This window comes from Rhinichthys klamathensis, unplaced genomic scaffold (assembly GCF_029890125.1).
Source record: "Rhinichthys klamathensis goyatoka isolate OS25496 unplaced genomic scaffold, OSU_Roscu_1.1 h1tg000554l_1, whole genome shotgun sequence".
NCBI lineage: Eukaryota > Metazoa > Chordata > Actinopteri > Cypriniformes > Leuciscidae > Rhinichthys > Rhinichthys klamathensis.
In genome coordinates, this window is record NW_026607023.1 from 1,832,610 (window position 1) to 1,860,463 (window position 27,854).

General features: G+C 38.6%; 1 protein-coding gene across 5 annotated transcripts in view; it reads right to left on the minus strand.

The window, feature by feature from the left end:
* LOC130073607 (rho GTPase-activating protein 26-like) overlaps nucleotides 1–27,854 on the minus strand; it is a 121,232-nt gene that overhangs the window by 72,811 nt on the left and 20,567 nt on the right. The gene's annotated exons all lie outside the window — the stretch shown is intronic.

Sequence of the window (27,854 nt, forward strand, 5' to 3'; positions counted from 1 at the left end):
TACTAGATAAGACATCTTATCTTAACATAATGTCCTGATAGTATTAACATAATAGTTCCTGTTAATGAAAAGTTGATATAGATTAAACATATTATATGTAGTGGAAAGCATGCTTTGTAATTTTGTGCACCATACTAACAATTGAAAATATGCTGAGATGTTTGAAAAAATAAAAGTACATTTTTAATTATTATTATCAGATTATAACTAAAAGTTTTGAAAATGTACAACTTGCTTGTGGATCCAAGCCAATAAAAATAATAAATAAATAAACTTAAGGATTTGGCTTGGCAGCTCTTTTCAAAAGAATGGATCACTCACAGCGATATGAGCCAAACATTCTGTGTGTGTGACTGTCAACGTGTCGAAATCAAAAGCACATTTTGGGCAAACTTAATTCCCTGTGTGTAAACTCTCTCAAATACAAATGACATAAGTAATAATGATCAACTCAGTTGTAAGTGTGCCAGCATACAAATTCTTTAGGACATACATTTACATCTTGTGAAACAAATTGAACCAGTTCTTCACGGAAAGAAATACGACACTTTTTGGCTTACCAAGCTACGAGGTTACAAGCCGTTTTAAAATGCATGAACAAAACTGTAAAATTGTTAAATCTGCATGAATCTCTCATAAAAAAAAATTCACACCAATTACCAGTGAAGTTATGACATCTCATGGGTATAATCAAAAGCATAGTCGTTTTTGCCGTGGCATCAATAATAATTTTATTTAACTAGCATTGGGATCGACTGTTGATTTTGGTAAAGTGACAACGCTACTTTCCAACAATCTTCCACTTGGTATCTACGGACAGTTATTTTAGCACCCGGGAATCCAAGAATGAATTGTTAAGTAGCAACCGGCGCTAAAAATAATCAGCTTCTATTGACATCCACAAGCTTTTTCCTCCACATGTCCTCCAGGAACACAGAATTCCCCACAATTTGTCTCCTCCAGTGTGCCCTGCTTCCTGCCTTCTGCCCAGCGACACAATAGTGCCGTCCAAGCGCCCGGAAGGAATGCACACGTACAGTTGTGTATGTACGCACAAACACTCGCAAATACAAGCCAACTAGACAGGAAATCAAATAAAAAAAAATTTGCAGCATTTTTTGTTTCCGAAGGCTCCAGTGGAACTCTGCTGACGCTTGAAGGCTCAGTGCACCCGGAAACTTTAGTTAACAAACTTTAGTAAATTTCCTCTAAGTTTTAGAGGCATTTTTAATCTAAAGTTAAACTAACCATGCCCTGTCATAAAAAGGTCCATTTCATTTTCACAAGAGACTTCTTAGTTCTCTTGATGAAACCTTTTTCAGTTTTTGTCCTACATGTTTGGTGCGCACCACATGGCTTCTTTTGGTCACACCACATAAAAGTTTTTCAAATATTTTAAAGGGTTAGTTCACCCCAAAATTAAAATTCGGTCATCATTTACTCACCCTCAAGTCGTTCCAAACCTGTATACATTTATTTTGAGATAAGATATTTTGAAGAAAACAGTTGATGGACCAAATTGACTTTCATAGTTTGGAGGGAAAAAAAAATACTATGGAAGTCAATGGGGTCCATCAACTGTTTGGTTACCGACATGCTTCAAAATATCTTCTTTTGTGTTCAGCAGAAGAAAATAAATACAAGTTTGGAACAACTTGAGGATGAGTAAATGACAGAATTAAAAATTGTATCCCTTTAACAAAACCACTTTTTTCCCCCTAAGAAATAATAATAATAGTTTCCTCCAAACAAGGATTTTCTTTTCCTGAATTATTTTCTTTTAATGAGGCTTTTTTACTGAAATATATCAGCACACTTGTGCCACCCAGCCATTTTTGACTTTATACTCCCCTAATTTAGAAATGTTTTCAAGCTGTATTCAAGTTCATTGTACATAATAGCATTTTATCTTATAATGTATTCAAAATACATTCAAATGTTTTTTGAATTGCATAAAAATACTGAAATATCATACACAGAAAAAAAAAATTGTGGGAGTGATTCCTGTATTCTTTACACACAATGAGCAATAACATGCATTTGAATGTGGTTGTCACCCCCAAAACCTGAAGTGTGAACATGTCCGCAGTGACAGTGAGAAAATGGAAACACTAAAGTATGTAATCTGGCCTTGTTTGGAAAGTTTCCTGCACTGGGATGAGACAGACCGCTGCTGGTGTGGAACGGATACCAGCTGCTGTCTGCAGGGACCTCCCATTTATGTGAGGGATCCGGCCCTCCCAAATCCTTCATCATCCTTCATCAACTATTTCGGATGTTCCTGAACATGTGCATTTTTTTTAATCTCTCAAATGAGATGAATGAATCATACAAAGACTAACAGATGAGCTCAAGGTTTCTAACTAAAACCAGCAACAGTACAAAACTAAAAACTAAAACTGTACAAAAGTGCCTACATTTTTAAGCAGCATGAATGACAACAACAACAAAAAACTCGTTTTTTCCAGTAAGAATTTTTTATGGAAAAATCCTACATTGCTACATGCCGAATCTACTCGCTTTCCTAGAATCTCTCTACCGTAGTGTCTGGAGGTGCAATCTATTTTAGTGAATCTTTGGTTTCTTTGTTTTGTTTACACGACAACAATATGGTTAAAACTGAGAAGTTTTTCCTTTGAGGTTTTCTCGTACAGACGACGCCATTGTCAAAACGATCCCCATTCACATTGATCCACGAAAATGACTAAAAACGCTGTATTCTGCGATGTAACACTATAGACAAGTGTTTCCCAACCCTGCTCCTTGAGCCACACCAACAGTGCACATTTTGGATGTCTCCCTTTTCTGACCCATATATTTCTGGTCTTGAAATCTCTACTGATGAGTTGATTCAGGTGTGATCGATTAGGAAGAGTTGGAAAATGTGTAGTGTTGGTGTGCCTCCAGGAACAGGGTTGGGACGTCATGACGTCATCGTCTTCAGAGACTCAAAAACGTGCACTTTGAAACCCGTTTTCAAAAGTTTGCGTTTTCAGGCACCCAAAACGGCTTTGCCGTGTAAATGAACGGCCAAAACGCATACAAAGTTTTGTTTTTTGTAGAAAGCGGTGTCGTGTAAACAGCCCCTCAGCCTCAGACGTGACGCCCATGGACAGTCTGACGCATAAGGAACGCAAAATGGGAAACACTTTGGGATTTTGGAAGTCGTCATCTGATTGGTTGCATTCTACAGGATTTTTGCGAAGTTGTGTGTGTCAATGAGCGCTTATCAGGATCAACTAAATGCTGGATTTTTAACAAGTATGGGAAGTTTGAGGCACCATTGTTGCAGTAAACTTAGTAGATGCAAGCCGGTTTGTTATCGTAGGGACATCAACTTTACATTTTCACGCCCCTAAACATGATGCAGAACAAAACAAACTGTCAGACTAACGGCAGAAGGTCTGGCTACCCTAGCTTTAGTGTAGTTAGCTTTTTCCTAGTAGTGCAGCTAGCTCTGTTATCAAATGGGTAGCTTGTAGTTTAAATACATGAAATTATGAGTATCTTGAAGCTTAGTGAACTGCAGTTTCTTCCAAACATACAATATTTCTCATGCTACCCAAAATTTCTGCAATGCAAATGTCTGGATTGTAACCTGGAAGTGTTTTGGAATGCTAACAGAAAGATGTCATGAACAGAGCCATTGGTTGAGGTCCAGGACCACATAACTCAGCCTCAGCCAAGTGAAGAAGGAGTGTAATTTGTTTCTCAAGAAGACCATTACGGAAGACACTTAGCAGTCACTTTGAACAACCCACTAGCTCTGTTAAACATGTGTGTTATGTATTCAGAAACTAGATGCTAACCTAAAAACCACAAACTTTCTGAGGGAGATCTGTCTACATGTTGTAACACTACACAATTGGTTATTGTTATCGTTTTAAAAAGACTACTTGTTACGGAAAAAGTGAGAAATGAATGCAATGTTTTCGAAAACGAACTGCATGTTATGTACAATTAAATTAAAATGTATTATTGTATACAATTATATATCAATGCAATTAGTTAAACTTAAGAGTGTTTTTTATTAAGTTTTATAAGTTAGTAGGACATAAGTATACCTTTATATGTACAGTCATTTCATAAATACTTTTTTGTCTTTGAAATATGGTTAAAGTGTACAGCCGACAAACTGTACTGGCAAACATTTATGAACATAATTACTAGCCTACACAATTTCTACTGAAATTTGTATGTCATCTATTTAAATATATTTGTATTTGTAATGATGAACGTGCAATTCAATTTTATTTAAATATTTAAATATAAATTTTAATTTTTAAGCACATTCTTTTCCCAAAGGTTCTCATTTGAATTGAGAGCTACAGTGGAAATGAATGAATATTAATAATGTAAATGTTGGTCTATTCCTCATACTAAGCTAAATGAATACAGAAGACTTAAGACTTAAAAAAATACTTAACTTGGCAGCCAAGTTAAATACATCTTTTCATATAATAATATAATAATAAATAAGCAATAACCAATTCTGTGGGTAATTTTGTTTCCATCTATTTGCATTCTTTCTGATACTGAGGGAAAAAAATGTCACATCTAGAGCAGTATATGTGATAAAAGCCTTAGTAATGGAGGCCAGTGAAGACCTGGAAGACACATCTCTCCAGATGGTCCAAACGGCAGAGCTTCCATTACACACAGCACTTTACAAGCAGGGAGCTGTACTGGGCCACACAGTGAGAGCTAGTCAGAAGCCAAAGTCTACTCAGCAAAACACAGCCACATCACTGTTGGACACACACACACACACACATTATAATATCCAGTGAGATATTTTACTTGGAACACTTATAGGAGCAAATCAATTTAGATATAATTTGAAGAAGATGCAGATATGCATTCGAGTTCGTTCATTCATAACAAAACAAACACATTCTGACATATGGACCATAACAGGGTTGTCAAAGACCAAACATGTTGCACATACAAATGGGAATTTGTATAAACAAAGGGAAATAAACATTAAGTCATACTTATAATGATGCCATTGCGATAGATCACACTGTTAAGGATAATGTCTATTTCAAATCTACAAACAAACAAAAAACGACTGCACAAGATGAACGACAACAATTGTTTAGTAACTTTGCAATTTCACTGATACTCTAATGTGAATGTCAACTAGAAACATCTGGCTACTTGTACATAAGGCTATTGAGAATTAAGGGGATTTTTCCTTTGATTTCGGGATGAAATATCGATGTTTCTTGACCGCTTTCACCACACACTAGCCTCCTCAGTGTGCGCGTTACAAAGTTTATACAGTTTTATCTTTTGTATTTTTTATTGTTTTAGCACAGAAAAGGAGAAATCTTTTTGAAACAAGGCCAATTATCCATTTTTTAAATCGACACCTTTGTCGACAACACAGTAAACAAACATGAAGGAGACAGATGAGCAGTTGCTCAAAGAATGAAGCCCTGCAGTTTCACTCTACATCCTCTAGTCTAATTGACCTCTGTGGAATTGACTCTTGTTGTTTTTGGGTCCATTTCAGAGCACTGCAATTCCTGCTCATTTAGTTTAGTCAGCAAGATAAGATGAAAGCTGCAGGCATCTGGGATTTGTGTGGCCGCTGCGCTGACTGACGCTTGCAGCTGAAGTACAGTTACAGCAGTGTTAGCAACTCAATGAGCATGAAATGACTTGTTAACCTTCCAGAAACGGACGCTGGAATACATTTCCTCCATTTGCAGCCCTCAAGGCGAAAAACAAACAAAAAAATGTCAGTGAAATTCTCCGAAAATGTAAATACCGATGAAATAAATCTTGTGTTTTCTCTGCTGTAGTAACATGCATACAGGATGAAGTGGATTTTGATTGAGTACCGATGGAGCATGAAAGTGGATTTCCGACACTGATGCACGCGTCCTTCAGAGAGGAGGACGGTGGTATGCCACAGGAAAAGGAAATGAATGATAGGGTAGGAAGTGAGTTACAACCGGATACTTAATCCCTGCAATGTCAGCAAATACACATGAATCACTGCAACAAACTCACTAAAGGCCCTGTCCCACTAGTAGACTCAAACCAACACTATTTTGGTAAGAGATGTCAACAACTGCTAAACAACTTATTTTGTTGGCGGTCCGTCTGCCTTCAACATTGCATAGTTGTTTCTTCAGGGTTTGCTATAATATATATGTTTGTTTTTTAGCATGTGAAGTGCAAAAAAAGTGTATTTTGTAGCTCACCTGGTAGTGCAGTTATTCCTAAATTTTCTGATCTACTCACTGAGCAAGTGAGTTGTGAACACACGTGACAAAAGAATGAGCAATACTTTTTCATAACTCATAATCATCCATAAGTAATATTGTTACATAGAAGTAGAATTACACTAGAAATGTAGAAATCTCAAAAGTAGTATCAGACTAAAGAATAACACAAGACTCGTCTCTCGTATTGTTTTGAATGGGAAAACAAAGTGTAACGCTCAATAGGGCGAAATAAGTCCCGCCTTCTAAATAAGAGCCAATCGCCGATTGGTAAAGTCATCGCATCACTGCAGCTGCCGTTTGTCACAGTCCTCGTCTGCACCTGTCTGTCTTTGTCTTCACTACACTACCCAGAATCCTCCTTGTCTCCACACCTGAATTCACTCCCTCAATCATCCACCTGTTCATCGTTATCATCATCTGTGTCACCTGTCTTCACCTTGTTATGTTTGATTTGTACTTGTATTTAGTTCCTTCAGTTCAGTCACTCTTTGTCAGTAGTTAGTCTTTCTTATAGTGTTGTGAGTTGTTCTGCCTGTTTGCCTGCTTGTACCTGTTTTTGAGTTTACACTTAGTAAATGTTTGCATTGGAGCTTTTGCCTCAGCCTCCTTCTTCGACCCGCACCACAACTGTGACACCGTTAGAAGCTCCAGTTCCTTTAGAAACAGTCAGACACGCGCTTGTTGTTTTCTGTCTTGATTCGAGAGTTTAGAAACAAAATTTATGAGACAGTTGTTGTCAGATTTCATTGGTGATTTCAAATATGAAATTTAATTGTAAGCTTGGCGAACAGTTTTGGAGAATTTGATGGTTTCCCATTCAAAGAGATAGGAGCTGCACTTGCATGCCCGAGAGGCGTTTCAAAGATGGCCGCCGAGTGAAATGACTTGTCTAAAGGTACTTTGAGTGAGATCAGTGCTAAAATGGAAAATTGCTCATTGGAAAAATTTGCCTGTAACGACATTTAAAATGTCTCAGTTTTCATGCCAGATATTATGAACCTACATTTGCATAATCCCTTTGTCCACCATACACTGAATGGCTGGTGCAACATTAATAATTCATGGAATTAAAATTAAAGTGTAATCAGCACGGAGCACTTAGTGGAGAGATTATGACTATTCAGAAGGCAGTAATCAGAGTCATTAGCATATGCATATGATCAAAACATCAAACAAGTCAAAATTATACACTAGGATATTATTATTACAATTAGCAAAGCAAGAGCAAGTAGCCCTGAAGCAAACGCTGTCTCTGGTTTGTCTTTGGTCATATTGGTTCTGTGTCATTCTTGTGCCCTCTTTCTTTACTCTCTGTGGACAGATGTTCTGCAAATATACTGTCTACACATGAAATAGTGGTTGGCATGACATTTACAAGGTGTTATACAGTATTGCATTTTCTAAAAAATACATATTTAAATTATTACTCTTGAGTCGACTAAGGCAGAATGATCTTAATATAGAGAATGAATAACAAACCTTTTACAATCATATTGTAAATTCAATTAGTCTTAGTGCTAATTCAATTTATGTTGTTGCAATTACTCTTCAATTCAAATAATTCAATGTTTATCTTTCTTCTTATCACACTCTAGCATATTCCTTTACTGTCAGCCAGTTTAACTGTCTGATTTGGCAGATGCTCAGTCAGTGGGCTCTCCCTCACTCTCTGAGCCTGCCTCTGCCTCATCTTGAATGGAAATATGAGACAATTCATTTTAACATTATACAGCATAAATCTATATTATATACTGTACTATGCTAAGATACTTCTCATTTTTGAAAATCTATTGTATATAACCTTTTTTAATCATGTATACTATTGATATGGTCTTAATAAAATATTATAAATATGATGTATGTAATAGATTCTTGTATCAACTAAGACAATTGATTATAATGGGAAATATACCTTACGACTTTCTGCTAAATATTCTATATGATGATTTAGCCGCTGACATGCTGGAGCTTTGAATCCATGCATGCAATGTTGAACAGGTTTTAGCAGCCTCCCTTCGCTCTTTCTCTCTCTCTATTCTTTTTTGTGAAGGCAATTTTATTTATTTTTTGTCTACAAAGTGTGCCGACAACAACAAATTTGGTGTTATTTATAGATCAGATTGGTTAAAATAATTTTATTAGACATGAATTCTAATTATCTTCCATGTGGATATTATGCACAAGTTGTTAGCTATAGCCGCTTTCTGACCGGAGGGACTTTTGCAGTTCCTAGAACCTAACGTTCCTATAACCTTTTTTTTGCGTGTTCCGACCGGACTAAGTTGTGGATTTTTTAGTTCCTCAGACCGTAGTTCCTATAACTCTTTCAGTACCTAGTCTAGAGCGAGGACTTTTTTAGTTCCCTTTCCCTAGGTCTACGTTGATTGGTTCAACTTATAAGTCACGCCCACTGTCAACACATTTTCTTCACTGTCTGTTGCAATTCGCCTGTGTAGGCTATGCTAGCTCATAACTTAAGACAAACATAACGCATTCAACCAGCTAATTGCTATGCTTGCTAAACTTACCCGTCGTTTTGTTTGCCTCCTGCGCTCTGCTCTTCTATCTTCTTCCATTATATTACTTAAGATCATATTACGCTGGAGCCTTCGTCTTCTGTGTTTCTCTGTACAGAACTCAAGCATAGTCTTTAAACGCCGCCGTTCGTACTCGTTATTAAGCTCCCGGCAAGGCAGAACAGGAACATTCCGATAGCCTCCTCCATGCTGGTTTGTTGTTGTTGTATGTGGCGCCGCCGCCGCCGCCGTGCTTGTGTCACTCCCTTACTACTGTCTGCAATGTGGATTGTAATTTGGAATCAACCTCTCAATGGGACGACATTCTGTAACCGTCATATCCACTCTCCAGAGAGCACAGACTGAGTGATGCTGGGGAGTGAGCGGGGAAACATGGAGCGGATTAGCGAAAATAATATAATTTTCCATATATCCTGTGTTTGTGTCTCTCTCGTATTTACTACTACATGACATGAGCAAATTGGTGGGCGCGGCTCAAGAGGCAATGATGTAAAATAAGGCGCTGACGCTGATTGTCTGCAGAGGAGGTCTTTTGTTGTAGTATTACATCATACTGTTACAAAATCCAAAACCAGTCATTTTAGGAGCTTGGTTTTTATAAAAGCTGTTACTAATGAGGAAGTTTTGAATTCTGAAACTTGCAGGACATTTCTATAGTACAATGACCTCTTGCATGTCAAAAGATCAAGGAAACTTTCATTTCTCAATTCATGACCCCTTTAAAGACAGCATTTTCAATTAGATCCTCACCTCAACTGTTCTTGCCTACATGTGACAGAATAACCAACCAAAATGGATCTAGCAGTGGTACAAATCCTCCTCCGAGGACCACACGTGTGACATCGTTGACTACCCCGGTGATTGCCTCTGTGTGTGTTTTTTTGTGCTAGACTCAAACCACCCACAAAGGCACGACTGCCCAAGGATAGTCCTCAAGGGATATTTCGTGAGTGGGTATTCCTTCAATGTGGATCCACTTTCACAGTAGGTGAGGAGGAGAATTCGAGACCCTGGGTGCCCATAGAGCACATTCAAATAAGTTAGCTAATCATAACAGCGTCCATTTACATGTATTAGTCTTAAAGGTGTAGTAAACAAAACAGTCACAACATAGTGAACTTAAGGGAAAAATGTGTATTAGTATTAGTCTAAAGAAACAAAACAGTATATAAAACAGATGTAGCTACTTTGTGTATTCAAAGTGTGATAAGTGAGGACACAGACATGGACCTCCGGCTGCATGTCTGTCCTGGAGCCAGCGCTCATTTACCTGTCCTACCAGGAGTTAGTTCTTAGCCTGAAAACCACCCCTAAAGTTTTCCTCTTCTGCTGGTCCCATCCGGCTTGTTAGACTTTATAATTTCGTCCAGTTTCTTGGCCCTTCTTCATCCACTGGTTCTGCCAGCCATGTGAACTCCCTGGTTCCATCCAGTTCCCTGGCTCCTCCTCATCCTCCTGCTCTACCGACTCTTCTCAGCCACCATGGCCTTGGGAGTTGTGGAATTGGGAACAGATCTGACCCTTCTGCTCCACCTTGATGCTCTGAGCCCATGATTTTTTTCCTCGACCCTCCGATCCTGCAGCTCAACCGTTGCTTGTTGATCCCTTGGTTCCACCGTAGTCTGTCTTTCATCTTGTTCCACTGGGTTCCCTTGTCCCACTGTCTCTCCTTGGTCTGTCGCCCCCCTGGCTCCACCATGGACTTCTGGGCCTTTGGCTGCACTTGGGCCCTTATCCCCTCCAGCACTTCCATTGTCCTCATTCCCAACGGCTTCACCTCGGTCCTCTAATCCTCCGGCTCCACACTGGTCCTCCAAGCCTACGGTGTCACTCTGACCCTCCATTCATCTAGCTCCACCTTCATCTATGTCAACAATTACTGTAGTATGTCTTTTTTGTTTATGGTCAAATACAAAAAAATCCATTATACTTTTTCTGTAGACATGAGTATGTATATCTAATATTCATATTTGATTTGCCAGTTTTTCACTTCCTAATTTTAAAATGTAATCATGTAATTTCTGAACCACTTTCAATGATTTCTTGAACACTCCCCTGTCTCCAGGCAGATAACCCTGCTCCAAACTCATGCCACTGTTCAAGACAATTTTGCTGCGTCAGGCTGGTTGGGATGTTCAAACAGAGCACCAGCGAGTTTACACTTCTAGGGAATCAGCCAAACTCTACACACAAATCCCTTCATTTCTCATTTCCTACACCATGTTGTCATTTAGAAAGCACTAGCATTCAATATTGTTCACTCAAGTCAGCACAGCTTCAGCTCAGTTGGCACACAATTACCCAAGTGGAAACACTAAGAGTCAAAATTGATCACAATCAGAACCTTCAATAGATAAATAGATCAATAGATAAAAGGGCCAGAGTCAGTTCACTGGGTTTTGGAACAATGGATCCAGAAAGACATGAAGGAAGAGGTTGAGGACACTGGAGTGGAGGAGGAGGAGGAGGAGGAGGAGGAGGAAGGTGAAGGGCCAGGGCAAGGAGACAAGTCTCGGATAAAATTTGTGCCACTCTTGCCCATGTCTTTGTCCATGGTATGACTATGAGGGAGGCTGGGCTACGAGTAAGGCCAAATTTGAGTCGCTTCACCGTTGCCTCAATCATAAGAACCTTCAGGGAGAAAAACAGGTAGATGTGCTTCAGACTGCTCTCTACTGTATTTTTTGAGAGCGGTACTATGTGCTGTTACAACACATACATGTACTGTAGCTGTTGCACTATACTACTGTAAAAAAAAGAAATGCATCAAATTGCCTCACATACAGAGTTTTCATTAGTTATACATTGGTTGTGTCTTTTGTGTTCATCATGTGAAAAGGTTTGTGAGGGGGGAAACCACAAGCAACAACTTACCAGTTTTGGAAATGCTGTTTTGAATTTATTGCACCAGTGTGTAAGACTATGTTTTCACGAGTTCACACTTACAAATCAGTCGGATAGAATAAATTGGTAAACGTATTTGGCATGCTGTCCGGGGAGAGGACTCTGATCTTGGTAATTGTTCCGAACACAGAGTTCGGGCCAATTCCCCCCCAACCGGCTGCTTCCTGAAGGCCAAAATGTAAATCAACACAGATACAGACCACAAAATGAAAAAGTCTGTAACCCCAACACTCTCTATACCTCTCAATATCCTGTTAATTACTTTCACTTGTATAAACATAGTCAATTGGTCGCTTAAAGAATTGTGAGATGAGAAGTGTGAAAAGCATGGACAAACAAAGGAACAAAGATTAATATTAAAGTCGACATATCACGAAAAACAGGATTGTCTTGCTCTTTTGAATAAAATAACTTGATCGTCTATGTAACGTTCGTTACTCCAAAATGATCATCGAAAAGCCAAAAATGACCGTTTATTAGAACTAGCCTAAGTTGCACAAATCTTTTGTCAAAAATTTATGACATTAGAACCATGAACATTAACAAACATCTGTGCACATTAATAAATCAATTGCTATTCAGAATTTAGCCACTGATGAACCGCACCACATTGCACATTCAAATAAGTTAGCCAATCATAACAGCGACCATTTACATGTATTAGTCTTAAAGGTGTAGTAAACAAAACAGTCACAACATAGTGAACTTAAGGGAAAAATGTGTATGATAAAGAGAATGTGTCAAGCTCAAAGGCCAAATTCAGCAGTTGTGCTCTTCGTATTAGTATAAAGAAACAAAACAAAACAGTATATAAAACAGATGTAGCTGCTTTGTGTATTTAAAGTGTGATAAGTGAGGACACAGACAACATTACATGTTGTGCTGGATAGATTAACAGGAGGGATCTCGTGACATGGATCTGTTGGTGGTGTACAAGAGAGCAGTCGAACATGTGCTGGATACACACCCTTTGTCTCGGCTAAAGCTGCTTTTCATTCAACCAGCAAGTGTCAGCATGAAAAGCAGTGAGCAGGTGTGTTTTTGTGTGCATGAAAAAATGAAAGCAAATTGTATTGGTGACCAACATTGAACAGTTTAAAATATCATTAACTGTTGCCATGACTGCCATGGATTTTTCCACAAAAACCAGCCTTAAAGCTTAAGTGTTTATTTATTGCTTAAGTTAATATGCAATACTGGTTGTTTTCCCCCCCAAAAAAAAGAAGGAAAAAAAAAAAGAAATGCATTTGGGGTGGAACTATCTGTAACAGAAGAGAAGGGTGTTCAGTTGCTCCCTACTGTTTCCCATGTTCTCCATCTGTCTGGGCTATGGGGCAGGGTGGGAAGACACAAGCCTTTTCTGACTAAAAGGAACATCTAAGCCTGGCTAAACTTTGTAAAAACATATAATCAGTCTTCCTAAACCATGTTGAAAATGTGTTACGGTCTGATAAGACCAAGATTTACATTTTTGTCCAAAATTGTATAAGTTATGTTTGGTGCAAAAACAACACAGCACATCAGCTAAAGAATAACATACCCAAGGTGAAGCATGGTGGTGAAGCATCATGTTTTGGGGCTGCTTTTCTTCAAATGGAACTGGGGCTTTAGTCAAGGTAGGGGGAATCATGAATAGGAAAAGGAAGAAATTGTGCGCACATCCAAAAAACGTTTGGCAGGTGCTCGATCAAATGAAGCATCAAATTCAAAATAAACAAGAACCGGCACACTGCCACTTCTGCTCCCAAGGATTTATTAAATTGAATAACGCACGTTGTTCATTTTGATAGGACAGGAAGAGGACTTTAATACCTCACTTTAATAGGACATTTGAAGAGGACAGGAGATGCCCTCGCAGTTTAGCAGATCTGGAAAGTTTTTGCAAAAAAAGAGTGGAAAAATATGTTGCTGATCATGTCCATCGCTTTGTGACCACAGTGTACCCATCTTCGGATGGCTACTTCCAGCAGGGTAACACACCATGTCACAAAGCTCAAATCAACTTTCTTGAACATCATTTTACTCAAATGGCCTCCACAGTCATCAGATCTCAATCCAATAGAGCACATTTGGGATGTGTTGTAACGGGATATTCGCTTCATGAATGTGCAGCTGATAAATCAATAGCAACTGCGTGATGCGATCATGTCAATATGGACAAAAATCTCTGAGGAATGATTCCAGCACCTTGTTGAATCTGTGCCACGAAGACTTAAGGCAGTTCAGAAGGGAAAACTGGTGTAAAAGTGGCCAGTGAGTGTTAATAAACTTAAACTTTAAATGTAATATCGAAAAGCACTACAGTTGAAATTATAATCAAGTACTTTTCATGTGCTTTAGTATGTTAGTCAGCACATTAAAATAAGTGTACTGCTTTAAAGCACAACAAAAGATTATTAAAACAACGATTTAGAATTCACTTTTCTAAAGTGCACTTAAGTGTGATTAGAAACATAGTCATAACTATGTACTGTATTGAAGTACACTTAAACGCCCTTGTATTTCATTAATTTATTATGCAAGTTTATATAGCATACTTTTAAGATTGGAAGTCCACTACAAGTGTACATTCAATACAGTTCAGCGTACCAGACATTTCTAAGGCTCAGAAGCCTAATGCTTCAAGCATTCATGTCTAGTCTCTGGAAGCAAAGACATTTAAGAACCATTAAAAGGACTGTGAAGATGCAAAAACAAATAAATAAGGAGTTTAACTCAATGGAGTCTCTTCTTTTAAGCCTTCACCCATCTTTTCATTCTTTTTACTCTTCTGTCCTTCGGCCTGTCCCATATCTATTCTCTACCCTCCCCATCCTGTTCTCGCTGCAGTGTTCGGCCACATAGCCCCAGTCTCCTAGCAACCCCGACAAAGAGGTTCCCAACAAAGTCAGGAAGATTTCTTTCTCCCTTGTTTCCCCCCTCTGACGGAATCCTACTTTAAGGATTCAGGCTTTTGCCATGGCTGATGCTGACCCAGAGAGATAAAAGTGGTTTGGAGGTCACACCGAAAAAATCTAATGAAAACTCCTAGGTTCTGTACGGTAGCGCAGCACGCTCCCCCGCACTTCGGGCTGTGTTGACTTCTGCCATGTTTAACACGCTGCTACAATGAAACTGAATGCTGGTTTGCAACAGGAAAACCATAAAGTGCTCAAAACAGCACGAGCAACTGTTGGTTATGCATGCATGGTTTACCCCAAGTAAAATCCTTAAAAATATTCAAGTTTATATAAAATGATCTTAACCCTTGTGAAAAAAAGTTCACTTAATTGTATTGAATGTGCACTTGTAGTGTACTTCAAATCTTTGAAGTAAATTAAAAAAAACTGCACTTGCAGATAATATAATATGAATGAAATACAAGTTATCTTAAATGTACTTAAAGACAGTACACTTTCATCACAATGTTTCTTAACACACTTAAGTACACTTTTAAAAAGTACACTTTGTAATATAGTCAAATTAAAAGTTCTACTTTTAAGTACATTTTAAATCATTATGCTTTATTATTCTTTTGATGTGTTTTAAATAAGTACACTTAAGTACACTGCATACTTGTCATGTTTTGGGTTGTTTGGGTTCCTGGATCTTGTCTGTCATGTGATCCCCTGTTCTAGTCATGTGATCCTGCCACGTGTTCCCTTGTCTGTTGTGTCATGCTGTCAGTGGTTCATTGTTTAATTGTTCCCTGGTGTTCCTTGTCTAGTTATTAGTCTTGTGTATTTATGCCCTCATGTTTGCCCTGTGTCTTTGTCTAGTATTGTTTTTCCGCTGTTTGTAAGCCTCTCATGTCTAGTCTATGTTCTTGTTTCTAGTTTTATGCTGTGCTTGTGTTTCGTTTGATCTAGTTTTTGGATTGTTTTGTTAATAAACTGCACTTGGGTTCTCAACAAGCTTGCTTCCCAACTCCCAGCGGGATGGACCTGGCTCTTGAGGCAAAAACCCTGTCAAAGGGCCATATCTCTTTTTTTATAATTTATTGTCCTCAGCCAGTGAATCTATTTTACATAAGATCAAGATGAACTGGGAGTCAGAACTCCAATTGAATCTTTCTGAGAACTTCTGGGAGGGAGCCATGGGGGTTGTTAACTCGTCATCCAGCTGCGCTAGACTGTCACTAATACAATTTAAAGTCTTCCACAGGCTACACTATAGTAAGGACAAACTATCAAAGCTCTATCCAGACAAATTTGATGAGAATTGTAGTAGATGCACGCAGGCTCCATGTGATCTTACCCACATGTTTTGGGCATGCCCCAAGTTGTCTGAATTCTGGCGACTATTCTTTAAAACAATTTCAGATATATTAGGCATAACTTTAACTCCAACCCCACATATCGCTATTTTCGGCAAGCCCCCGGACGGCCTCCGTACCACAACCATTCAAAATAACGTTATTGCCTTCGCCTCTCTTATTGCTCGCAAGAGAATTTTGTGATTGTGGAAGTCTCCTCAACCACTATTAATCAAAGTCTGGCTACACAACATTTTAGGTCTTCTGAAACTGGAGATGATCAAATTCTCACTTAGGGGGTCATCTGACAGGTTCTATACTCAGTGGAGACCACTACTTAACTATCTAGATAAGTTGCCAGCTCGAGAAGTCTCTTTGTAGAGTCCCACTGTATGGTTATATACACTCACCTAAAGGATTATTAGGAACACCTGTTCAATTTCTCATTAATGCAATTATCTAATCAACCAATCACATGGCAGTTGCTTCAATGCATTTAGGGGTGTGGTCCTGGTCAAGACAATCTCCTGAACTCCAAACTGAATGTCAGAATGGGAAAGAAAGGTGATTTAAGCAATTTTGAGCGTGGCATGGTTGTTGGTGCCAGACGGGCCGGTCTGAGTATTTCACAATCTGCTCAATTACTGGGATTTTCATGCACAACCATTTCTAGGGTCTACAAAGAATGGTGTGAACAGGGAAAATCATCCAGTATGCGGCAGTCCTGTGGGCGAAAATGCCTTGTTGATGCTAGAGGTCAGAGGAGAATGGGCCGACTGATTCAAGCTGATAGAAGAGCAACTTTGACTGAAATAACCACTCGTTACAACCGAGGTATGCAGCAAAGCATTTGTGAAGCCACAACACGCACAACCTTGAGGCGGATGGGCTACAACAGCAGAAGACCCCAACGGGTACCACTCATCTCCACTGTGCCTGGTTGGATGAGTCTCGATTTCTGTTGAGACATTCAGATGGTAGAGTCAGAATTTGGTGTAAACAGAATGAGAACATGGATCCATCATGCCTTGTTACCACTGTGCAGGCTGGTGGTGGTGGTGTAATTGTGTGGGGGATGTTTTCTTGGCACACTTTAGGCCCCTTTGTGCCAATTGGGCATCGTTTAAATGCCACGGCCTACCTGAGCATTGTTTCTGACCATGTCCATCCCTTTATGGCCACCATGTACTCATACTCTGATGGCTATTTCCAGCAGGATAATGCACCATGTCACAAAGCTCGAATCATTTCAAATTGGTTTCTTGAACATGACAATGAGTTCACTGTGCTAAAATGGCCCCCACAGTCACCAGATCTCAACCCTATAGAGCATATTTGGGATGTGGTGGAACGGGAGCTTCATGCCCTGGATGTGCATCCCACAAATCTCCATCAACTGCAAGATGCTATCCTATCAATATGGGCCAAGATTTCTAAAGAATGCTTTTCAGTACCTTGTTGAATCAATGCCATGTAGAATTAAGGCAGTTCTGAAGGCGAAAGGGGGTCAAACAAAGTATTAGTATGGTGTTCCTAATAATCCTTTAGGTGAGTGTATGTACTATTCCCTCTGATCCGGTCTATCTCCCCGCCCCTCCCCTGTTGTATAGATATTGCACACCTTTTCCTCCACAAGCTGCATGATTTTAGGTATAATTAAAGTCCATTGTACAACGTTTAATTCATAGGGTGTAGTTACAGTTTCTATAAGCTATAGTTGGCAACAGTGTGCTCGAAGATTGATCACACACATCGCAAACATTTTTGTCAGATGACTGATAATTGAACCACTAGACTATCCTGTTCATGGGCAATTTAAAGTTGCCTTGTGTGAATGTAACCTCACAGAACAATAAAACTTAAGAATGGGGGCATGAAATTAAATTATCAAACCCGTAAGACTTTTGTTCATCTTCGGAACACAAATGAAGATATTTTCAATGAAATCTGAGAGTTTTTCTTTTATGTGTATATATCTAATGTAGGATTCAAGTAAATATATAAAATGATTTAAACAAATAATATAGATACAAACAAACATGCAAACTGCTGGTTTTCCCAGTCGATAAATGTTGAACGAAGTGCTAAATGAACCATCGTATAATTTCTATGACACGTGATATAGATCAGTGATGCTTCTGCGGGCGTGTAATCTCATCATATGTTGCTAACTAACGGTGCTGTAACCTCATCTGGCAGCATTTCCAGTAGGGAAGGACAGTACTCGGGCCCAGCTGGAATACAAAAGAGTCATTATGAACTATTTAAAACGAGTCATTTAATCCAATAAAATGATTGGGTGTAAACAGCATTCCTGCACCTGGCTCACAGCTTTAGCTGTATCTATATGGCACTTGACCTAAAAGAACTGCATCCGTTATTCCGGCTGACAGGTTTCCGAGGTGACTCCATGACCTCTTTCCGTCAGCTCTCATTATGAATGGGGAAACTTTAAAGAATCGTCGGGAAAAGGAGCTCCACATAAATGTGCATGGAGTACTGTCGAATAGTTGGCGTTACATGTCAACAATGAATGCACTGTGAATATGTTAACGTAACTTTTTACTTTTACACCTTTTTGAATGCGTATGATGATATACTTTTAGGTTATATTGGAATAACGTGTTACATCATTCACTGTTACGTAATTCTTTAGTTTATCCGTGTAACAATTACTCTGTCAACATAATAAGTTAAATCATGATTTTGTGTGTGTGTGTGTTTTCACATAGCAAGTGCCAAAACCTTTACCAAGTTTCGCACTATTCCAATGAAGTAACAAATTCTAAGAAACCAAAATGTTTTTCAAAATGACTGAAGAACACCAGAAGAAAATAGGGAACTTTTGATTTCATGTTGACTTTTACATGTTTACAGTTTGATGCAAGTAATTGTTTGGCTTGTCATTTTTAATTAATTTGAAAACAGTGTTTATGCTAATGATCACTCAGGCCCTTTCTGTGGTCTTTCAATTGATACCACTGCAAATTAGACTCTAAGGAGAAGTCTGATACAACAAATCTGGAGTGGATAACCAATATTCCCTTTGATCCTCTTAGAACTCCTTCAAGCATCGCTTGATTTCCCCAAGTAGAAATTAATCATTCAAATTATTCATGAGATCGGCATGCCAACATGCTGAACATGTGCGTGTGTTATGCTTGCAGGAGAAAGGGAGGGCAGCACACGTCCCGAGATGAGTGTATGCTGGCAGTTTGCTTGGGATCTCCGCTTCTGCTCACCAGGAAGAGGATTCTAGGTCAGCAGGGAAATCCCATTATTATGGCAAGCCATGACGGACAACTTTAAGCCTACATGCATGAGCTTTTGCGCTCACTTGTGTTTGTCTGCTTTTGTGCTGTTCAAGCACTTCTTGCAGAGAGTGTGTTTAATTCTGTTTATCGGGGGCCGAATGTTTGCTCGCATAAGCTGCTTTTTCATCGGTCAGAATGTAAAATAAACACCTGCCACTCTTGGTGCTGTCCAACGGACGTGCTGGCATGGATTGCTTGCTAGTTAGTAAGCAGGCGCGGGTGATCGCTGTTATCTGGACGGGGCAGAAGGGCTTGAGGAAAGTGCCTGTACCAAACAGACAGCAGACACCCCAACCGTGAAGGACTAGGAGGGTTTCATGAAACCCAAATGTCTGTCCATTTGAGGAGAAGGCAATGAAAGGCTATATGAGACCTGGGGAAGCTGCTTTGAAACTGTTGCCAAGCTACTTGTAGTATAACAATAGTAAGTTACAAGGAACTTATAAAATGGAGAGGTATGCTATTACTTTTCCAAGCATTCTTTTATTAATCAATTAATCTTATATTTTCATAAAGACTTCATGGTGGGCTATTTTGATTTGAGCCAGTAAGCATCCACCTTAGCAACTGCAAGGCAATGCCCTAGCAACCACCTACAACAGCCTATATCAGTGTTAGCCAAATGGCGGCTTGGTTCCATCCAAGCGGCAACCTTAGCTGTCTCTCTCTTGAAACCAACGCAGAATTGACTTAACTTGCAATTCATCGATTGGCCGCTAGAGACAGGCTGCAAAAGAGAGTCAATCCCATATACCCCCCATGTTAACATGCCCAACTTTACAGCAGAAAAAATATTCTTTACAGCCTGGTACTAAAAGTGGTTTTGGTCTATATATCTAATTTTGCCCTTCATGAAAACTGTGAAGGGCTGATTTTTGACGGATCTCCGCTGCTGTCACTACTAGCCGTTTGTCTGCTGTCTTTTAGTGTCACGTCACCTCAGCTAATCCCGCCTTTTTGCCCATTTTCGTTTGACCCGCTGCGAACCAAGATGGCGACGGCCGGCACCGCCCACTTTGGGCTTCAAAAATGCTCTTTAGAAACCTACGGGTGACATCACATACACTACATCTATATTTTTTTTACAGTCTATGGTTCCATCCGGACCGCAGGACATAAGCAACAGCTGCTGATGGAACGGCAACGGCGACCGGAAGTAAACCGTAAACTGCCGTAACTCATTTTATAATTTACAGTGAAAAACCATAAATTGACATTCCCACAATTCCCTGTGTGACACTTCACATTTTATGTATTTTTGTTGAAATAACTATGTTTCCTCATAGTTTTCTTGTTTTTTTTTTCTAATCAGTTATGTACATTAGGGTTTTATGTTACATTTAATGTTGTTAAATTAATGTTTATTGCATTTTTTTAATTTCATGATGGTGTTTAATGTTTGTGTGAATGACACTGTGCAGCTTCTTTATATAAGTATCAACCTTCTTGTGGAAGAGCTGCTTGTGATGAGCTTTGATTGATCATGTGACTCATCACTGCTGTGATGATTGTTGGTTGTCAGTGTATTACAATGGTACCAAACAGATATTAATACTTCAATACGTTGGTAAATTAACATTATATCAGATAATGAAATACAGTTTATTACTGTAAATTTTAAGTTAAGTCTGTAAAAGCAATAATGTTGCTACCGTATTTTTGACGGTAAAGTTCTGGCAACCACAGCTGCCGTTTTTTTACCGTAAAAATTACGGTTTTATTTTTTACAGTGTACATATACAGTTAAAAAACCACATAACTATAAAATATACGTAAAATATACGTCACGTATTAACGACAATGGCTGTTCTCCCGAAGTATCAGTTAAAGTCGCGCATGCGCAACAGAACACCAGAACGCCGTCGCCATTCCATTCGATTAAAGAGACCAGCGCGTCAAAACAACGGAGCCGTTCACCACAAGCACTCAGGGTTTGTTTATGATAATGATCTTTCGGAGCTATATCAATAATATTTTTACTAGAGCCAAATGTGCTTAATTCAAGCCCCACATTAAGAGCTGAAGGCGACGCGGTTATTTTAACCCCTTAGCTGTCACCCCCCTTTTTGAGAATGGGGGTTAAAATGCACTATTCAAACTTAAATGGTTGTAATTCAAGAATGCTTTGGAATATATACCCAAGTTTGGTCTTGTTTTAAAGAAAACACTCAGCAGATTATTGCTGACGTGAGAAAACTTCAAAAAATTAAAGTATGAAAAAGTTATGAAAGTTTTAATTTACAGTAAATCAAATATACTGTACTATATATTTTTTTATTTTAAATAATATATATTTTACAAAATATATTTTTTAGTCTAAAATTACTATATAATCAAATCCATAAATCTAACCAAGTTATGTTCCAAATTTGAAGTTGATATCACAAAAATTGAAGTTCCCATGAGATTTTGTTTAGGCGTAGTACCAAAAATAGCCACCGGGTGCCATTGAATTCAATTGCATTTAGTTGTATACATTCTGCCTTAACAAATTAATACATTTCTGTCCAAATATCAATTCTGTCACAAAATTTGGAACCTTGAGACACAGACCTTTCTGACAATATGTGTTTTGTCAAGATTAGAAAAGGTTTTGATCATAAATTATGAAATATATGATGCCTAAAAGGGGAGGAGCCTGATAAAATAATTTAGAGTACCGTTTCTATGGTAACGAATTATAAAACGGTTTTCACAGGATGAATTCTGAGTTTATAAGCTTTCAAATGATACCTAATTTATGATAACTACTAAAATATGTGATATAATAAAAAAGGCGATAAAAAAGATAATATTATATTTTAGAGGATAATATATATATATTATAATTTTTAGAGGATAATGTTATATTATTTTTTTTTATTGAAAAATACTAGATTATATGTTTTATTATGAACTTTTAGCATAAAAATAGAAGTTTCAATGATTAAAAGTGGGTGCATCGACTTTTTGTGACAAAGGTCAGACCTCGAGGTCAGACCAAGAGGTGCACTCTTGTCATAAATTCATCAATTACTCTTCCTACATAATTTGTAACACAAAACAGGGGTAGAATATCTATTTAGAAGTCTTTGACCTTGCCAACGATATATAATTTGTCATAATTAGATTAGGATTTAATAGAAATATAGTGAAGTAAAGGACGGTGACAGTTAAGGGGTTTTAATAACAGTAGCAGAAACACGATGAGCAGCAAAATATATACTTACGCTAAAACACTGTAGAAGATGAAAATGCAGCTAATACAATTCTTTTTTAATCTGTCATACAGATGACTCATTTAACTAAACCAGGTTTGAGACAAGTTAATGTGTTGCGTTTTCATACATCTACTTCACTAGAAAAAAAAAACAGCTGGTTTCTGCGGCATGCTATTTTGAAACAGCTGAGTTTCTGTCAGCCTACTGGACAAATAGCTACGTTTATAGCAGCTATAGAAACCCTTTTAAATTGCTTCTTCCCCTTTCTGAGACACAAATACCTCTGAGATCACTGCAACACTCCACACTTCTCCATTTATATTTATATACACGTGAACGAACAGCAATTTCTGACTAAGTGCTCAAGTTCAGAGCTAAACGGCCTGTATCCTCTTGGTGTTGTGCTGTTGTTGGCACTCCAGGATTCACAGGAATAATAGGCCGGAAGAGCAAACTCACATGCTTCAGTAAGTTCACTGGCTCCTGTCTCATGAAGAAAATAACTGACCTTTTTCAAAAAGCATCTATGCTCTTTTTTACTTTAACCATCCTCTGTTCCAGGTCAAATAAGCCAATTTATGACATAATGAATGAAGACAGGCTTTAGTAGGTCAGCTGTAGTCTTCATGCCTCACTGGAGTCACAAATCTCTCAATACTTTAGAATAATAATAGAAAGATTTGGCCATAATTATACATCCGCAATACAAAATTGATCATGTTTTTGTGTTTATTTGAATTTAACATATCTTTTCAGTGTTATAGGTTATTGATGGGTTAACAGATAAAAACGTTTATTGTAAAAATCTACAGTATTTTACAATAGTTTTTAAGTGTAAATTAACAGCACATTACTGGCTGAGTTGCCAGTTACTAATATAGTTTACACATTCTACAGCAGCATACTGCTATATCACAGTAATCCGATGTCATTAACTGTAACTTCACAGTTAAAAACTAAGTAAGTCATTTTACAGGAGCATACTGCTAAATCACAGTAATACAATGGAATTACAACTGTGAGGTCACAGTATACAGCTGTCATTTCACTTAAACCAAATTTAATGTAAAAATGATACAGTAACTTACTGTGAAAGTAATGTAACTAATTGCCAGTAATTTACTTTGAATATACTGTCAAATAACTCATAGTGCAGCAAATCAACGAATATACTTTTCTGAGCTATATACTGAGCTATTAAAATGAAGCAAAAGAAAAGTGTAGAGACTGCAGCATCTCTAAACGTTTGAATAATGATTTTTTAAAAATAAATTGGCCCTCATTATGTTTGCTATAGAGCAAAACAATGAATATACTTAATTCTTATATTGAGATATTCAAACTTAAGAAAAATAAAACTGTAGAAACTGCAGACTTACGTTGTTAAAAACTTAAGTTAATATTAAAAACACTAATAATTCAAAAACATTAAGTGTAATATTTAAAAAAAATTACATTGTTTAAAACAATAATTTTATACTGTACAATATAATACTAATAGTGTACAATATATTGTTAATAAAGTTTTTGTGCCAAAAATTGACATATTTTCCCAAATCATTTTTACACACACGTGACAGTTAGTCTGTTTTTGGCTGCTGTGCATTTAAAGGAGCTTGAAGTGACTGAAAAAAAACAAATGGTAACCTAAAATTGGTAACATCTATATTGACTGGTTTTATTTAAGTCAAAAACATTAAAGGGATAGTTCACCCAAAAATGAAAATTAGCCCATGATTTACTCATAGGTGTACAGTATATGACATTCTTCTTTCAGACGAATACAATCTGAGTTATATTAAAAAATGTCCTGGCTCTTTCATGCTTTATTATGGCAGTGAAAGGCTGTATGTCTTTGGAAGTCCATGAAAGCGCATTCATCCATGATAAAAGTGCTCCTCACGACTCTGGGGGTTAATAAAGGCCTTCTGAAGTGAAGCGATGCGTTCGTGTAAGAAAAATATCCATATGTAAAACTTTATCGACTAAAATAACTAGCTTTCGGGCCGGCAGACGGCCGTACGCATCGATTTACGGCGAAAGACTAACCCTTGAACTTGACGCACAACGTACAGACGAACGCGTTTGCCCAGTCCTGTTTGTTTGAACCGCGAGAGTTCAAGCTTACGCTACTCCTACATCCTACGTCATACATCGTCAAGTGTTACTCTTTTGGCGTAAGCCGACTTGAGTACGGCCGTCTGCCGGAAGCTAGTTATTTTAGTCGATAAAGTTTTAAATATGGACATTTTTCTTACAAGAATGCATCGCTTCGCTTCAGTAGGCCTTTATTAACCCCCACAGCACTTTTATCATGGATGGATGCGCTTGAATGGACTTGTCATGGAAGAATGTCATATACACCTAGGATGGCTTCAGGATGGCTTCACTATCCGTTTAACATCACTGAATCAACCCTGTTTCAATAAAACTCATTTTTATGGGATAGATCATGTAGAAAACTCTCTGCTGCAGGTTGTCACTTTTTAAATGGTGTCAGTAAACTTGTTTTAAACGTGTTTCACAAATACTTATCCTGTCTGACATTAGTCAAACAATCAGGTAGTCCTTCCCCAAACTCATGTCATGGGCTACGTCAATATACGAACCTTTGTTCATTGTATTCACAATCAAATTATATAAGGCGAAAATCATATGATCCCATGAAGTTTATGAGACAATAATACATGGAAGATTGACATTCCTTTGACTGCATTCTTTAAAGGAATTTTTATACAAAGCATTGGCTTTGGATATCTTTAAAAAAAAAATATATATATATATATATATATATATATATATATATGCTGTGAATTGACTCATCTTGAATTGAATGCATCTCATCTTGTAAACTGTTTAATAAGGTTATGCATCAAGAAAAGCTCTGTCAATACTGAGCTTAAGCAAGGTCTTGGCTGCTGAGGTTTTGGATCAGTGCACATGCAGGTGCTAATCACCGAATCACTCTGTGCTGATCTACAAATCGCTCCCAGATTTCACAGTTTCTTTCAAAAGCAAGCACACGGCTTGAATTTTGGAAATCTCTCCGGCCAACAGTATTCCTCGAACCCCTAGAGCCTAGAGGGGGTTGTGTGGAGATTAAAAAACTGTCAGCAGGGGTTATTTTTGGAGCTGTACGAGAGGGAAATGGCCCCGGAGCTTGCCTATTATTGCCAGTGTGTTGTGGTTTGTTTGAGTTGGCATGCGGAGAGCCATCCCTGCTCACAGTCCACAGCCATTAGCCCTTCCTCCTCCAGAGACCACCGGGATCATGGGGGTGGCGTGGGGGGGGACCCATCTGTCATTTCAGCCTTTACATTAGTGACGTTAAAAAAGCAACTTGGACCATTAATGCACATAATTATTTGAAGTCTCTTTTTAGCCAAATGTCAGGGTGACACTAGTCTCAGCCTCAGACGTCACGCCCACGGACCATTGGCTGAACGTCTGATGCATATGGCACACTTTTCTGGAAACACTTTTCAAAGTCGAAGTCGCGATCTGATTGGTTGAATTCTACAGGATGACCGGGAGACGCGTGTGTCACGTTCTTTAACGGTTCACGTGGAAACAAATTCTGTGACGCCAAAACCCCTCGTGGAAGAAGAAAGCCATTGTGTTTACAACTGTGACAATAAGCGCTTACCAGGATCAACCAATCGCTGGATTTTCAAAAGTATGTGAAGTTTGCGGCTCCATTGTTGCAGTAAACTTGCACAACGCTCTTGAATGAATAATTTATTAGATGCACACCGGTGTGTTATTGTAGGGACATCGACATAATATTGTCACGCCCCTAAACATGACGTGGAACAAAATGAACTGTGATTGGTTGCGTTGCATGTCAGTCAAACATCCTCTTGGGCGGTCCATGGCCAAGAAAAGCTGCGATAGAGTCCAGACCTTCTGTCGTCAGTCTGAACGTCTGGCTTTGCGAGACTAGGGTGACACTAGCTAACTAGATAATAAAGGTAAAAAGCCTAATTAAAAATGAAAATCTTTTAAAACTATATGGTATAATCTTCCCTTGTGGAAAAAGAAGTACACTTTAGCATACTTTTAAAAGAGTGCTTATTATGGAAATAATATAATTACGCTATTTACAATTAAATGTATTCTTAACTGCAATGAGCATTGAATTAAAGGGTTGGTTCACCCAAAAATGAAAATTATCCCATAAGTTACTCACCCTCAAGCCATCCTAGGTGAATATGACTTTCTTCTTTCAGCTTCTTTTCAGACTTTCTTCTTTTATAATGGAAGTGAATGGTACCCTAGATTTTGAAGTCCAAAAATGTGCATCCGTCCATCATAAAAGTAATCCATACAGCTCCAGGGGGTTATAAAGGCCTTCTGAAGTGATGCGCTTTTGTAAGAAAAATGTCCATATTTATAACTTTATAAACTATAATCACTGGCTTTCGGTAACAGTCGTACACGAGTTCTGGCGGAAGAGTGACCTCTGACCCGACGCATGACGTAGGATGTAGGAGAAGCGCCAGCTTGGAAGCGTCAGGATATTTTTTAATATAACTCCGATTGTGTTTCGCTGAAAGAAGAAACGTCTCCGGTTACTTACGTAACCTCGGTTCCCTGAGAGGCAAGGAACGAGACATTACGAATGTCGTATATGGGAACTCCTCTCATCCTTCACTTCCGCTGAAATCTTATAGGCTAACGCCAGCAGAGCTGGCCAATTGACGCGAATATGCAAATACTGACACCTCGTAGCAGTATATATGCAAGTGAGCGCCAATTCCTTCTTTAGAATCGAACAAAACGCTAAAATCAATAGCGAACACGGCGGCTAGCGTAATGTCTCGTTCCTTGCCTCTCAGGGAACCGAGGTTACGTAAGTAACCGGAGACGTTCCCTATCAAGGCTACGGAACTTCGACATTACGAATGTCGTATATGGGAACAGTATAGAATCCCGCCGTGGTAGCCAAAACAAACCACTGACACAGATCCAATACCACAAAACCGCCCTCCCAGCATGCAAGCTTCCGATAGGCTGAGATTGGCCAGTAGCGAACCACTAACCTCTGATAGGCCCAAAGGGACCTATCACAAGCTTATAAAACACTGCCAGAATTTGCATATCCCGAGCAGTATAACCGGGGAAAGTTTGCACTGAAGAACAACAGGGCAACAACAACAGTAAGAGAAGGCCAACGCATAGCGGTGGCAACATTAAAAATACACAAAAGCACAGAACAACTCATGAGCAAAGCGCAGAGCAGCTCTCTCAATGCTGTGTACACAATGAACTCACCGAAAGCACTCGAGACGCTACAGAGGGCAAATCCAACTTATAAAACCTGGCAAACGTGTTCTGAGAAGACCAGCCAGCCGCAAGACATAAATCCTGAATAGACATCCCCTTAGTCCAAGCCCACGAGGAGGCAACCGCCCTAGTCGAATGAG